Here is a 13,533-nt window from a genome sequence, read left to right on the forward strand (position 1 = left end):
AACGTGATCTGATTTTTTACGGTTAGCCAAGGTAAGCTTCTAAGCGAAGGAGAGATGGATTCCCAGTTTTTTTTTTCCTGTTATCAGCCTTGCCGCCGTGTTTTGGATCAGTTGTAATCGCGCAAGTTGATATTGTGGTTATCCTATGTAAAGCGAGTTTGTGTAGTCCAGTCATGAATTAATGATTGTTCCAACTACCACTGCTTTGTCATTCTTTGGGATAAAAGGGATGAGTCTGCGAAGCATGCGCAGCAGATGGTGAGATCCAATGACTACTGCTCCTATTTGCACATCCATTGACATTTGTGCGTCTAAAATAACCCTGAGACTCTTGGCTTTGGTCTTTGGGGAGATAGTCGGCCCAAAGACGGTTGGTGGAGACCAGGAGGTTTTGGTTGCGGGCTTATGATTTGGGTGTAAGAGAAGAAGCTCTGTCTTTGATTCGTTCAGCTGGAGGGAGTTAGTGGTCATCCAGTCCTCTATTGATTTGAGGCAGTTTTCAAGTTGTTGTTGGTGATCTTTTTTTCCATTTATCCGGAAATTAAGTTGCGTGTCGTCAGCGTAAGAGTGGAAGCAGAGATCTGAGCATCTGATGATTTGAAGGAGTGGGCGAATGTAAATGTTGAAGAGAACGGGTGACAAAGGAGAGCCTTGAGGGACTCTGCAGGTGACTGCCCGAGTTTCGAAGAGGAATTTTCCTAGTTTTCCTTCTGGTTAAGACACAGGGCTCATGGATTGTGAGGGGAGTGTATCACCCTTCGTCAGTTCCACTAGCATATTATCCACATCAGGGATCAGAAGAAGATTGCCTCAGACAACAGGCTGGAATCCTGCAGAGGCTAGCTTCAAAGGGTGATATGGACCTAATGGTGGTAGTGTATGAAAAGGATTGTCCTACCTTCTGATTAAAGGATATGGCTGTGTGTGCCATACTGACCTAGGAGGATGCTGCTCTGGTGCAGGAAGTAGTGGGTGTAAAGAAGCATGGGATGGCAGAAGTATCCACACCCCCTTGTAACAATTTTAGGAAACTCACATCAGTGACAAAATTTGACACTTTTCAAATGTCTCAGGGAGAAAAAAAACCATTATTGACAGCTTTGAACTTGGCAAGAGGATATTGGCAGATATCCTTTACTGAAAGTGCTAAAGAAAAGACTAACTCCTGCGGGATCCACCCAAAAAAAAAAAAAAAAAGGAGTCCTTTGGGTTACAAAATGTTCCCACCACATTCCAAAAGGCAATGGAAAGAACCCTAAGAACCCATCAACAGTATGTTATAATGTATCTGAATTACATAGTGAGCCATTGCACTTACTGGAAATCGCACTTGCCCTGTGCCCTGCCTGTGATGGATGCTTTCTCCAAAGCAAGTTTTACTGCAAATCCCCAAACGTGTGCCATTGGTTTAGAGGAGCACATAGGCTACACTTTTGATCTTGGAGTTAACCACCTCAATACCGCGCCAAAGCTGAAAGAAGGCTACAGTGTAGCTCTCTTGTTCTGGGAGGGCATCCATGGACATCCTCCCAGAACACACCTCCCTTGTGACCCCTAGTATGCACATTGAGAGCACTGTGTGACTGCTGTGTCCTTCAGCCACGGCTGATCACAGATTGAGGTAAAGGGCACTTTACCATGTTATCAGCTGTGTCTAACCACAGCTGATCACATGGAAACAGACTTGCCAGTTATCAGCATTCCTTTCCTCACAAGCTGTCACTGTGTGAGGAAAGGAGAGCTGTTAACTGTCAAGGCTGATAGGGCTCATTTACATTGATAATCAGGGCACTGATTACCGGTGCCAATTAGTACAGCTTATCAGTGGCCATCGGTGCCCATCAGTGGCATCAATCAGTGCTTTTCGGTGCCGCCTATCAGTGCACATCAGTGTCACCTTATCAGTGCAGCCTCGTCAGTGCCTCCTCATCAGTGCCCATCAGTGCAGATTATCAGTGCTCATCAGTGCCACCTCATCATTGCCCATCAGTGCCCATTAGTGCTGCTGTATCAGTGCTCATCAGTGCAGCCTCATCGGTGCACATGAGTGCATCCTCACTAGTGCATATCAATGTAGCCTCACTAGTGCCCATTAATGCAGCCTCATCAGTGCCCATTAGTGCAGCCTCATCAGTGTCCATTAGTGCCACCTGTCAGTGCCCATCAGTGCCGCCTTATCAGTACCTCCTCATCAGTGCTGCTTAGTGCCCATCAGTGCCGCCTCATCATCGCCCATCAGTGCCCATCAGTGCATCCTCATCAGTGCCCATCAGTGCTCATCAGTGCAGCCTCATCAGTGCACATCAGTGTAGCCTCACTAGTGCATATCAGTGTAGCCTCACTAGTGCCTATCAGTGCAGCATCCTCAGTGCCCATTAGTTCAGACCCATCAGTGCCCATTAGTGCCACTTGTCAGTGCACATCAGTGCCACCTTGTCAGTGCCTCCTCATCAGTGCTGCTTAGTGCCCATCAGTGCCCACCAGTGCAGCCTCACTAGTGCCCATCAGTGCAGCCTCATCATTGCACATTAGAAAAACATTTTTTTTTCAAAATGTTTGGCCTTTTTTGTTTGCAAAAAATGTAAAACTCAGTGCTGATTAAATAACACCAAAAGAAAGCTCTATATGTCTCAAAAAAATGAATAAAGTCATGTGGGTACACATTCAAAATGTGACAGCACTGAAAGCTGAAAAGTGGCCTGGGCAGGAAGGGCGTGAAAGTGCCCAGTATTGAAGTAGTTAAAGGTTAAGTCCACCCGAGTGCTAAAATCCCTGCATCTACAGACATCCATGATCTAACACTAACATATCTAGCCCTGTAAAGAAGAAATACGTATACATACCTTTTTTGTAGCCGATCCAATCCAGTCTCCAGCGGCTGAAGCTATACAGAGGACACAGCCGACAATGGCTGTGAAATGAATGGGGGGTGATGTCACCAATATACTTACTATGGGGCTTCCGCTGTTGGATGTGTCCTCTGCACCCGTCTCCACAGCAAAGCTGCAAATGACAGCTCAGCGTGTGTCCCCAGAAGAAGAAAAGTCTTTTCAAGTCCTGAAGAGGGTTCTTTGAGCACAGCCAGCTTTGTACTGCCCAGAAATTTCCAAGTAGCTTAGACAGATACTGTATAAGTATGTTGCTGCAGGTAATATTTGGGGAGGAACACCCTGTATTATACCTAAACAGAAAACTGAACAATAAAATAGACAGAGAAGGTACATTTTGCTATAAAGTTGGCATTGGATGCTCTAAGGTATTATTTGTTAAGGTGCTATTTTGACCTGGTAACTTTCTATGCTTCTGTTAAATAGATTGCCCATAATGAATAACTGGATAATCAGGGCATCTGTTTTTGACCTTACAGGAATATAGTTTAATTGTGAAACATAGACCAAAGATGGGAAATGTGGATGATCATTCTAGGATACTGTGTGGCAGATGTTCAAATCCAAAGTGACTAACAGAGACCCTGGAGAGCTTTGGTTCAGGGTTTACATCTCATTCAGGTTTCTGTCATTAAAAAAACCTTTTAGTCCACCCTGGGGAATACACCTCCCCATGAAAGATAATTTTCTGAATTCAAACAGGAACATAGGACTCAGGGACGCAGGCAACTGAAACCTACAAGCAGTGGGGCAGTTGGAAAGGTTGGTGAAATACAAACAACCAGTTTGTCAGTTAGAGCTGTAAATTTGTAGTTCATTTTGGGATAGGGCTGGATATTTTTTTGTTTGTTTTTTTGTTTTGGAGCATTGTACAGCACTTGTATGTAATTTGTAAATAGCACAAATAAATGCGCCACTGTTTTCCAAAATATTACTGGACTGGTATCTGTGCCTAAAAAGGTTGTTCATTCCAATGATCATTATACCTTTTACCTATCCTCAGCTCAATATATCCTGTGACGGTGCTGTGCCCTTCCATGGGGGCACTCCTGTGACCCATTTCCAGCTGACAGTGGGCTAAAATCTGCTTTTGGCTGGGTCACTCAGCTGGTCCAGGCACTGGATCGACCCAGAGTTTACAGAAACCTGGACCGGCAGTTGACTGAGCCTTTTAGCCAGCTGCTGAGAGCCTGAGCCAGCTGCTCCTGCACTTTGCATTGCCTGGTACTTCAGTGAGTACTGGAGGGGGCAGAGCAGAAAGCCTGTAGCTGACAGTCACTGCTCTCTGCTCAGAGTGGAGGGGAGAACTGAGCAGTGTTTGATCACTCAGTTCCCAGTGTAGAGGCAGTAGGGGACATCCACCTAGTTATCATTTTTTTTGGAAACCCAAACTTCTCTTTTAAGTATGGAACATGTAACCTAGAGGCTAACTTGAACTCCCAAATGTACTGTTCAGAAAACTTTTGTTATTGCATAAAATATTCTCATTGTATATTTATCATTGGTATTGTTATCATTTATGTGTGATGTTTTTTAGTGGTTTACATAAATCTACCACCATATGTTTTCATTCCTCTATCATCATTATTTCAGCTATAACACGCAGTTGAATGAAAATCCTATTATCGATGACAGGATAAAGCCAGGAATAGCTGGTAATGAACTGTTCACATCTGGAGATTTGTGATCACTGGCAGAATCGCTGTGATTCCAAATGGCACTGCAATCATGGCATAGCACAACATGCATGTTTAGGTGCTTCATTTTTAATGGCACCTTGCATGCGGTGCAGTTTTGCTGTGATTATCGAGCAACAGAATCAGGTGGAAATGATGGCACACAACAGCACGGTACGGGTCATCATGATTTCTAACAGCAGCCCCGCTCTCTGTGCTTCTGGGTCCCATAGCAGTCGCATGATCTGCTTCTTTTGCTATAGTTACTGTATAGTTTTTCCAATAATACTGATAATTATTTACTGCAAGATTTGAATAATTATGTACAAATTGTAACACAAATCTTACAGTACTTTTCCAGATGTCCACAAACAATTGCCAATTGTTCAGATTTACTTATGTTATACATTATATTTTTCTTTTGTGGATATGAAAAATAGGCAGCTTGTTAACTACCTGTGGATTGTAGCCTTGAACATTTGTTGTTAAGGGTTGTGTGACCTTAAAAAAGCTTTAGAAAAGGCATGTTTATTGGCCTCAAGCACTGGAATGCAAAGCTATGATCAACAATTAAATGGTGGGACAGGAAATTGCTTTGAGCATTTTCTTCAAATACTTTTTATCAGGAAAAAAAATGACTTGGCGTCTGATATTGTGAAGTGAGGTGGAGAGACACTGGACATGATTTACCAAAGTATAATTAGAAGCCAAGAATAGCTGTGCACTTGAAATAACCATGTGAAAAATAAACTGCAAGTTCTTCTAATTCCCGTTTGAAGGAATGCATTTTTGAAGTAAACACAGTTTAATTTACTCCTACTTTACACATTATTAAATCAGGCACAGTTTATATTCTCTTCACTGCTTTTTTATTGCACTTCACAGCATATGAAACCAGGCGTCTGATGTCTGCAAAGCTATATAGAAGAGGTTTTTGAAAACATCATTTTGTGCCATATTACCTTTAACAGCAAAAGCGCAGGTCAGAGAAACCAAAACTTTGTTCTCAGCTATTACTATCTCTCAGGGAAATTGTTGTGAAAGAAAGTGCATTAACGTTACTTCAAGACATCAGCTTTTCTAAAAGTTTGTACCTAAACATTTGACAAGATGGCTATAAACTTTGTGTACAAATTTATTTTGGTGTTTTGTTTTAATATTTAATGTTTTAGTATTAAATTAATTGTTATTAAATTATTTAATGAATCCATAATTTTGAAAAAAATAAAATGATGTTAACCACCGGCTTTTCATCTGGGGGGGGGGGGGGGCAAATGACCAGCACTATCCCCTGTCTGGTGGGGGACGTGGTACTGATGCACCCCCCTGCACCAAGGGTGGCTGAGGGACTTGTGGCACTGGCACAGCGGGTAGAGTCTCCCTGTAAAGGAAGTCACAGGTGGACAGAGCAGCTTAAATAGGGAAATGTATTTATTATTATTATATTATTTATTACACAAAGAAATGTTATCAAAATACACATACAAAAACTGGGTACCCACCACCGGTACCTGAATAATTGTTAAAAATAAGACAACGCAGTCTAATAAGAACATTGTCATGGTTATACAGTGATCTTCCTGTGTTTGCTTACCTCCCCTCATGTCTTCAGACTAAGAGGCCAGCCACTTCCACCTGGTGGTTTTTATAACCTCTCCTCTAAGCATGGCTCCACCCCAGGCCCTATCAGGGAGCCCTATATTAACCTGTGCACTGCAGGCCATCAGTGCTGATCAACCATTGTGTATTCCTTTGTGTGTTAGTTTCCTGTTTCCTGCCGTGTGCTCTTCTACTGTTTTCCGTTACCGACTTTGGCGTGTTTTGACTATCCCTGTTTGCCTGTGATCCTGACCTTTTGGCGTGTCCCCGACTATTCTTGTCTGCTTGTGGCCCTGACCTTGGCTTTGTCCCTCACCATCCCTATCCTCCTGTTGCCTACTGTGGGTGTGAGCTGGGGAACCCTGGGCGTCGCGACTTGGAGCCAGTTGCAGCCAAGTCCATCCTCACCAGCAGAGGTGCTGGTGAACACCTGCTGGCTCTTAGACTCCGCGCCCCGGGGAATCTTATGCTCTAACCCCAGTGGGATCTGTCCCCCGTCTGCAGCAGTCAGCTGTAGGGTCCACAACCTTGCGGTGCACTCCTGATCCTACGGTGTGTACCTGTCACCTCGCCTCAAGGTGACCTGACAAACATTTCATAAAATCAGACTATAAGCATACATTTTTTGCACAAATATTGGATATATCAGCATAAGAGGCAGAGAGTAGAGGTGTGATAGGCACATAGGTTCTGGTAGCAGGTACCTTCAGGATATGCGCATATCACCCCACTGTTTACCTTCAGACCCCCCATTGGGGAATAGAAAGTATATGTTATAAGGACTTGGGTGCTGAAAAAGTTAATCCAGGAGGCCAATAGTATTAGAGAGGACTATTTGTAGAGAATAAACCAGTTGGTGGTGAACTCTGAATACATTGGCATGTGTAAGCCAAAAGCAGTCCTTAAAGGGGTGTTCCAGCAGATTTTTTTTTATTTTTTTTAAAGTCGGCAGCTACAAAGACTGACTTTTAATAAGGACACTTACCTGTCCAGGGTGCCCATGATGTCGGCCCCCGCCGAGGCCGATACGTGCCTCGCATCATGTCCTGGCACTGCCATCCTCACTAAGCGAAAAAGGCAGTGGAGTTTTGCGGCTTCACTGCCCGTTTCCTACTGAGCATGCTCGAGTCGCGCAATGCTTTGTGAATGGGGCGCACTGTGTTCTGGCACACAAACATTTCCCAGAACACAGCACGCCCCATTCCCCAGAAGAAAACGCGTGGAGAAGAGAAGACTGAAGATCACTGAGGAGTAGGAAGAGGCAGATTAGGAAGAATGTCTAGCAACAGGGGTTTTTGGCAAGTTAAAAATGTTTTTTTTTCAAATGTTTTTATTTTTTATTTTTTTAAGAATATTAATGCTATTTTTTTTAGGGTGGCCCTCCACTTTAATTCAGTGCTGCTGATGCCAACCAGGCTATATTAAAGTGGAGGGCCACCCTAAAAAAAAATAGCATTAATATTTTTAATAAAAAAAAAAAAAAAATGTTTAGCTTACCAGAAACCCCTGTTGCTAGGCAGTCTTCCTAATCTGTCTCTTCCTACTCCACGGGGATCTTTCCCATTCTGGGAAATGTTTGTGTGCCAGAACACGGGCAGTGAAGCTGCAAGGCTCCACTGTTACCTTTAGTGAGGATGGTGGCACCGGGACATGATACAAGGGATATATCGGCCTCGGCAGGGCCGCTATCATGGGTTCCCTGGACAGGAAAGTGTCCTTATTAAAAGTCAGCAGCTACAGTGTTTATTTTATTTTTTCCGCTGGAACACCCCTTTAATAGAGGTTGCTCAGTGAAACAGTCTGCAGGTTTGGGTAGTAGCCACAAAGCAGTGCTAGAGATACTATACAGCTGGTGTTAGATCAATAGAACACTGGTCCACTTACTCAAATGGAAAGCATGAGTCTCTCTGGTTCCTAGGCATCCTGGGTAACTCTATTTTGAATGACCTGGTGAGAGATCTTTCACTGCCCAGTCCTTATGGTTCCTGGTGCTCAAGTCCCACTGGAAAATCCAGAGAGTGCGGCCACTGCAGGTCTAGTCGCTGTGTCACTGAAGTGCTGTAATGTGTATCATGTTTGTGCTTGGATAGACAATCCTGGTTCCTTATTCAAAAATGATCCCCGCTGTCCTCAACATGTGTAGTGCGCTTGCCCTGACATGATAAGGTGCGTCATGCATGGCGTGATGAACGTCACTGCCGTGGTGTCGTAGCCGACATGTTTTGACCAATCACATGGTCTTTATAAAGGATGGGAGGGCTCTAGACTAGCCGTCTAGTTATACAGTTTGTTTACAAAGAGAACTCAATTGAAAACAATATATTATGAGACGATCACTAGATGGCAACCTCCCAGTTAAACACCACACCATGAAATTACTGCTAGACAGATAGGCTCATGTAAAGGGAACAATATATCGGATCAGGGAGATAAGCTAAAAAGTATGTAAAAAGCGGGATCAGGGGACAGAGGAAGAAACAGACCAAAAGCATTGCAAACCAGCATCAGCATAGTTGAATTAAAAGGACAAATTCCATAAATCTTCCTCCCAGGGACAAATCAAATCCAGAGAAAAATAAACTCTTCTTTTTGTCTTTACCCTCGTATTGGGGATACTGACCAACCCTATTTTCTAACTTTCAAGAAAGGGCTGAAAACTACATTCAGTATTCAAGCCTTGAGGTAAAAGAATTGTAAGTCTAAAAATCGCCATTTTCTCTTTTTGCAGCAAGATGGTATCACGTTTTTGTGATGGGAGATTTAAAATATATATCCCATTGACCTTGATACCAGCTGTGCTGCCTCCATGGAAGTCTGCAAAGTGTAACGCAAATGGTGACATATCCTCCTTCTTCTTCTTTGTCTCCTCGTTGCCTATATTCTTTATGCTTCTTATATATTCTCCAATGCAAATTCTGAGTTGTCTTTTGGTTTTCCCTATATAGTACTTCTTACAGGGACACTCCAACATATAAATTACTCTGGAGGTCACAGTTTATAAAGTTTTTATCTCAATCAATTGAACCAGATTGATTTGAATCGTTGAAAATCACAGTTTTTTCAACAAATTTACACATTTGGCCATGTCCATATGCGTACATATCTTTTAGGAGGTAGGTCAGTTAACCAGCTTTTTGCTCTTGTCCTAGTATATTCAGAATGAACTATGGTATCTTTAAGGTTCCGGGCCTGTCTGGCAATCATTCTATTCCCCAATGGGGGGGGGGGTGTGTGTCTGTAGGTAAACAGTGGGGTGATATGCGCATATCTTAAAGGTATGTTCTACCAGGATCTATGTGCCTATCGGACCCCTACTCTATGCTAATATATCCAATATTTGTGCATAAAATGTGTGCTTATAGTCTGATTTGATGTCATGTTCTTATTAGACAACGTTGTCTTATTTTTAATAATTATTCAAGTGCTGGTGGTGGGTACCCAGTTTTTGGATGTGTATTTTTATAAAATGTATTTGTGCAATAAATGCATTTCCCTATTTAAGCTGTTCCTTCCACCTGTAACATCTTTTACAGGGGGACTCTTCCCTCTGTTTTCTTTTTGTGTTAGTTTCAAGTCACGGAGATCGCACTTTATTGGTGAGTCAGCAATATTAGTGACGCTGCACCCATATAAGCACATACAACTGGTGGTGCAGTGTTCACACTTTTAGTGAGTAGGTGGTTTCCCATCTTTTGTAAACCCCCCCCCCCAGGTCCATCACTTACTATGCGATGGGCCGGCAGGCTGTGTCCTCCTCTTCTTGCTGGCTGTGTCTTCTGGGCAGCAGCAGCGGTGGGTCAGGCTCCAGTGTCTCTTTAACCATTCGGGAAACAGGTCTCACTGATCTGCCTTCTGATTGGCGGGGGGGCACTGTAGTGTGAAAAAGCAAAAATTAATTCGCTATCATCACACAATGGGGTGGGATCAGGGCGCACTTTCTGCGCCCTAAGGCCAACCTATTTTGAAGCCTATTAGAGCTCCTGGCTCTAATCAGGTGCTTCAAAAAACATACCTCCAACCTGCCCCTGCCATAGGAATCCATGTGTCCAGCATCATGAAAGGGGCTGGGCACATGGATGGGGAGAGTGGCAGAGGTGTTAGGGGGGCACGGGCCGCCACTGTTAACCACTTGTCAACCCGCCACAGTACATATACTGCGGTGGGGCGGCATGTGCAGGCACAATAATGTACATGTATGTCATGTGCCTGCTCCGGTTTTGTAGCTTGCTTCATGCCCACTGGGGTGCTTAGAGTGCTCCTCCATCCCCCATCGATCCCAGCACTCTTGTCCCAGTTATCGTGTGATCGCTCTGCGATCACATGATCACAATGTCAACAAAGCTGTTATAAATTAATTCATTCATAACAGCTGTGTTCCCAATGCTGTGATTGGCCCACAGTTATTACTAGGTATCTGAGTCAACCACAACACCCTGTACCATCTGGTTAGCTGTAGCAAATCACAGATCACTAGTGATTATAGCTATCGTGAATCTAACCCAATAATGACAGTTGAAAGCTTTGCTGTTACAACGATCTTCACTGTAACAGCAAACAAACTGTAAGAAGAAAAAACATATTACAGATCACTCCCTCAGATAAGTACAGTGTTACTATGGTGACACTAAACTACTCTGGTGAAAGTATATAAATAAATTGTGAAAAATCAACCAAAAAATTTAAAAAATGAAAATAAAGTGTAAAAAATTGAAGTAAACGTTTTTTTTTTTAAATACTGTTACCAGTCACTGTCCCTGATTACTGCCACATCAGTCATGACACTGCACTGGTGACTACATGTAAAAAAAAAAAAAAAAATTGGAAAAAAAAGGTTATTCAATTTCTTCATTTTCAAAAAAATAGTGATAAAAAAAAAATTACAACTTTAAAAAACTTGCCATGCTGCCTATTATATTCCTCAGACTATCTACTTTCCAAAAATTGGTAATTTGTAGGGAATTTGTACTTTCCTTGCATTTTAGGGCCTAGACAATTGAAATCCGTCAGTACATCAGAATTGATACTTATTTTAAATATTTATACCATAGTTTGTAGACTATAACTTTTGCACAAACCAAATAATAATATACACTTATTTTTTTGGTTTTGTTTTTTTACTAAAGACATGTAGCAGAATACCTTCCGGCCTAAATGTGTGATGACATTAGATTTCATTTGATATGTTGTATAACAGAAAGTAGAAAATACTGTTTTATTTTTCTAAATTGTCATTCTTTTTTCAGTTATATTGCAAAAAATTCAAAACCCAGCGGTGATCAAATACCACCAAAGAAAGCTTTACTTGTGTGAAAACAAATATTAAAAATGTAATATGTGTACAGTATTGCATGACCATGCAGTTAAAATAGCACAGTGCTGAAAAGAATGTTTGTTCACATTTCTGCAGATGAACATAAACTTCTTTCCTTGGGATATATGAAAATCTATTTAGAGGTATATAGACAGAATCATAAAGTCTCTTAGCAGTCTTTTGGTATGCAGAATAGTTCCTCCTTACTAGGGGTTCACCCGAGAAATAAATCACCTTTCAGTCTCAGCTTCCTGGCTAGCAATTTCCTTCTGAGATGCACACACTTTTATCTCTTCCCATCAGCCCACTGTCTAGCAACTGCAGTCACTCATTGAACATGCAAAGCCTTAAAGAAGATGTACAGTCTAGCTGTATTATATTTAGTTTGGTAAAGCACTGTGTATCATAAACTGACACGTTTATTTATTTTTTATTAGCAGCACATTAGAGCCTTCTTACAACAGAAGGTATTCATATGTCTCATCCCATCAGAAATCCTGAAAATAAGAAAGATAATCCTCATTTTGGAATCATTGGTGAAGCCAAGCAAATTGTTCTGTTATGCCCCTTGGCATCATCTTTAACATTTTACCAAAAAAAATGGGCAATATGATGCATTTGTGTACCTAAAATTAACTTTAGGTCATTTTTTACTGACATTTTTAATTTCATAAATTGTTGTGCTAATATTTTCCACGCAAACGAAATGGCCCTCCTAGGGACATAATTGCTAAGCTGCATTATTATCGCACTAAAGAGCAATTGCTTGCTGCAGCCAGAGGAAAGGACTCCCTCACCTTCCAGAGTTATGTATATCAGCTCTTTGCAGACCTTTCTCCTATTACAGTGGCTAAAAGACATGTGCTCAAACCCCAGCTACAAGTGCTTCAACGACATCAAATCACTTATCATTGGGGTTTTCCTTTTTCTCTCAGATTCACGCATTTAGAATGTACTGTATGTGGCTCTTCAGAGGAGTTACAGTCAGCCTTGATTGAAATAGGCTTAGTGGACCAAGCCCCATCTAAAGATCTGTCAAGTAGAAGGTCGGTATCCAGATCCCCTCAGCAAAATGCAGAAACAGACCCTAACCCATCTACCCCTTCACGTCAGAATTTGCATAAGCATGGTCACTTTGACAATCCGACACCTAATAATGAGTGGACTTATCTCCATATATATTATCAGTTAGCTTTCAGGTCCCCAGTATTATACACTCACTGAAGGAACTCACTGTTTACAATATTATCGTTTCAAGTTCATGGACTTCCAGTCTAATCCTTATTTCTAACGATTATATTAATAATCTTTTGGAATTTTCTTGGATAGCTTGAATTATAAGGGATATAATTTTGCTTTATACCTAATTTTTATTTTTTATTTATTTATTTTTATTTTTAATTTTTTTTGCTTAAGATTGTAGCTATAGCTTGTAGCTGATTATTATATGGTTCCTGTAGTTCTCCGGTGAAGTTCATCCTTTAGGAACTTCTTGCTGCCCCCCTTGCCACCTTCAGACCCTTGCTATTATTATGCGAGATTCTGACGATGGCTTTGGAGCCTCTTGGAATCTTTTGATTACTCCTCTGAGATGCTCCCATAACCTAGTGTTTTGCTACTGTTTATTGTTAAAGTATTGTCATATTAGGGTTATTCGATTGCAAATTGTTCTTCCTTATTCTGTCCTTTCTTTTCTTCTTTTTTTCTCTCAGGGTGGTGATTATGGCTCTAGTCATTAATTGTGTTCTTGATGTTATGATAGTCAGTTTTGATTTTCTATGGCTCCTATAAACATTCTGTCCTTGAATGTACAAGGGTTTACTATCCCACACAAACAAACTAAAGCAATGTAGTCTCTTTTAGCCAAGAAGGCTCACATCATTTGTTTGCAGGAAACCCACTTAACTGATAAAGCTTCCCATAAATTTCTTTCTGCTTCATATCCACAATTTTATACTGCCTCTACCACAGTTAAACAACGTGGGACTCTTATTGGGTTTCATCGTTTTATGCCATTTAACCTTTTAACACAACTGAATGATCCAGAGGGAAGATATAT

The sequence above is a fragment of the Lithobates pipiens genome, unplaced genomic scaffold, assembly GCF_037356315.1.
Source record: "Lithobates pipiens isolate NorthernLeopardFrog02 unplaced genomic scaffold, aLitPip1_a1.2 Scaffold_16, whole genome shotgun sequence".
Lineage (NCBI taxonomy): Eukaryota > Metazoa > Chordata > Amphibia > Anura > Ranidae > Lithobates > Lithobates pipiens.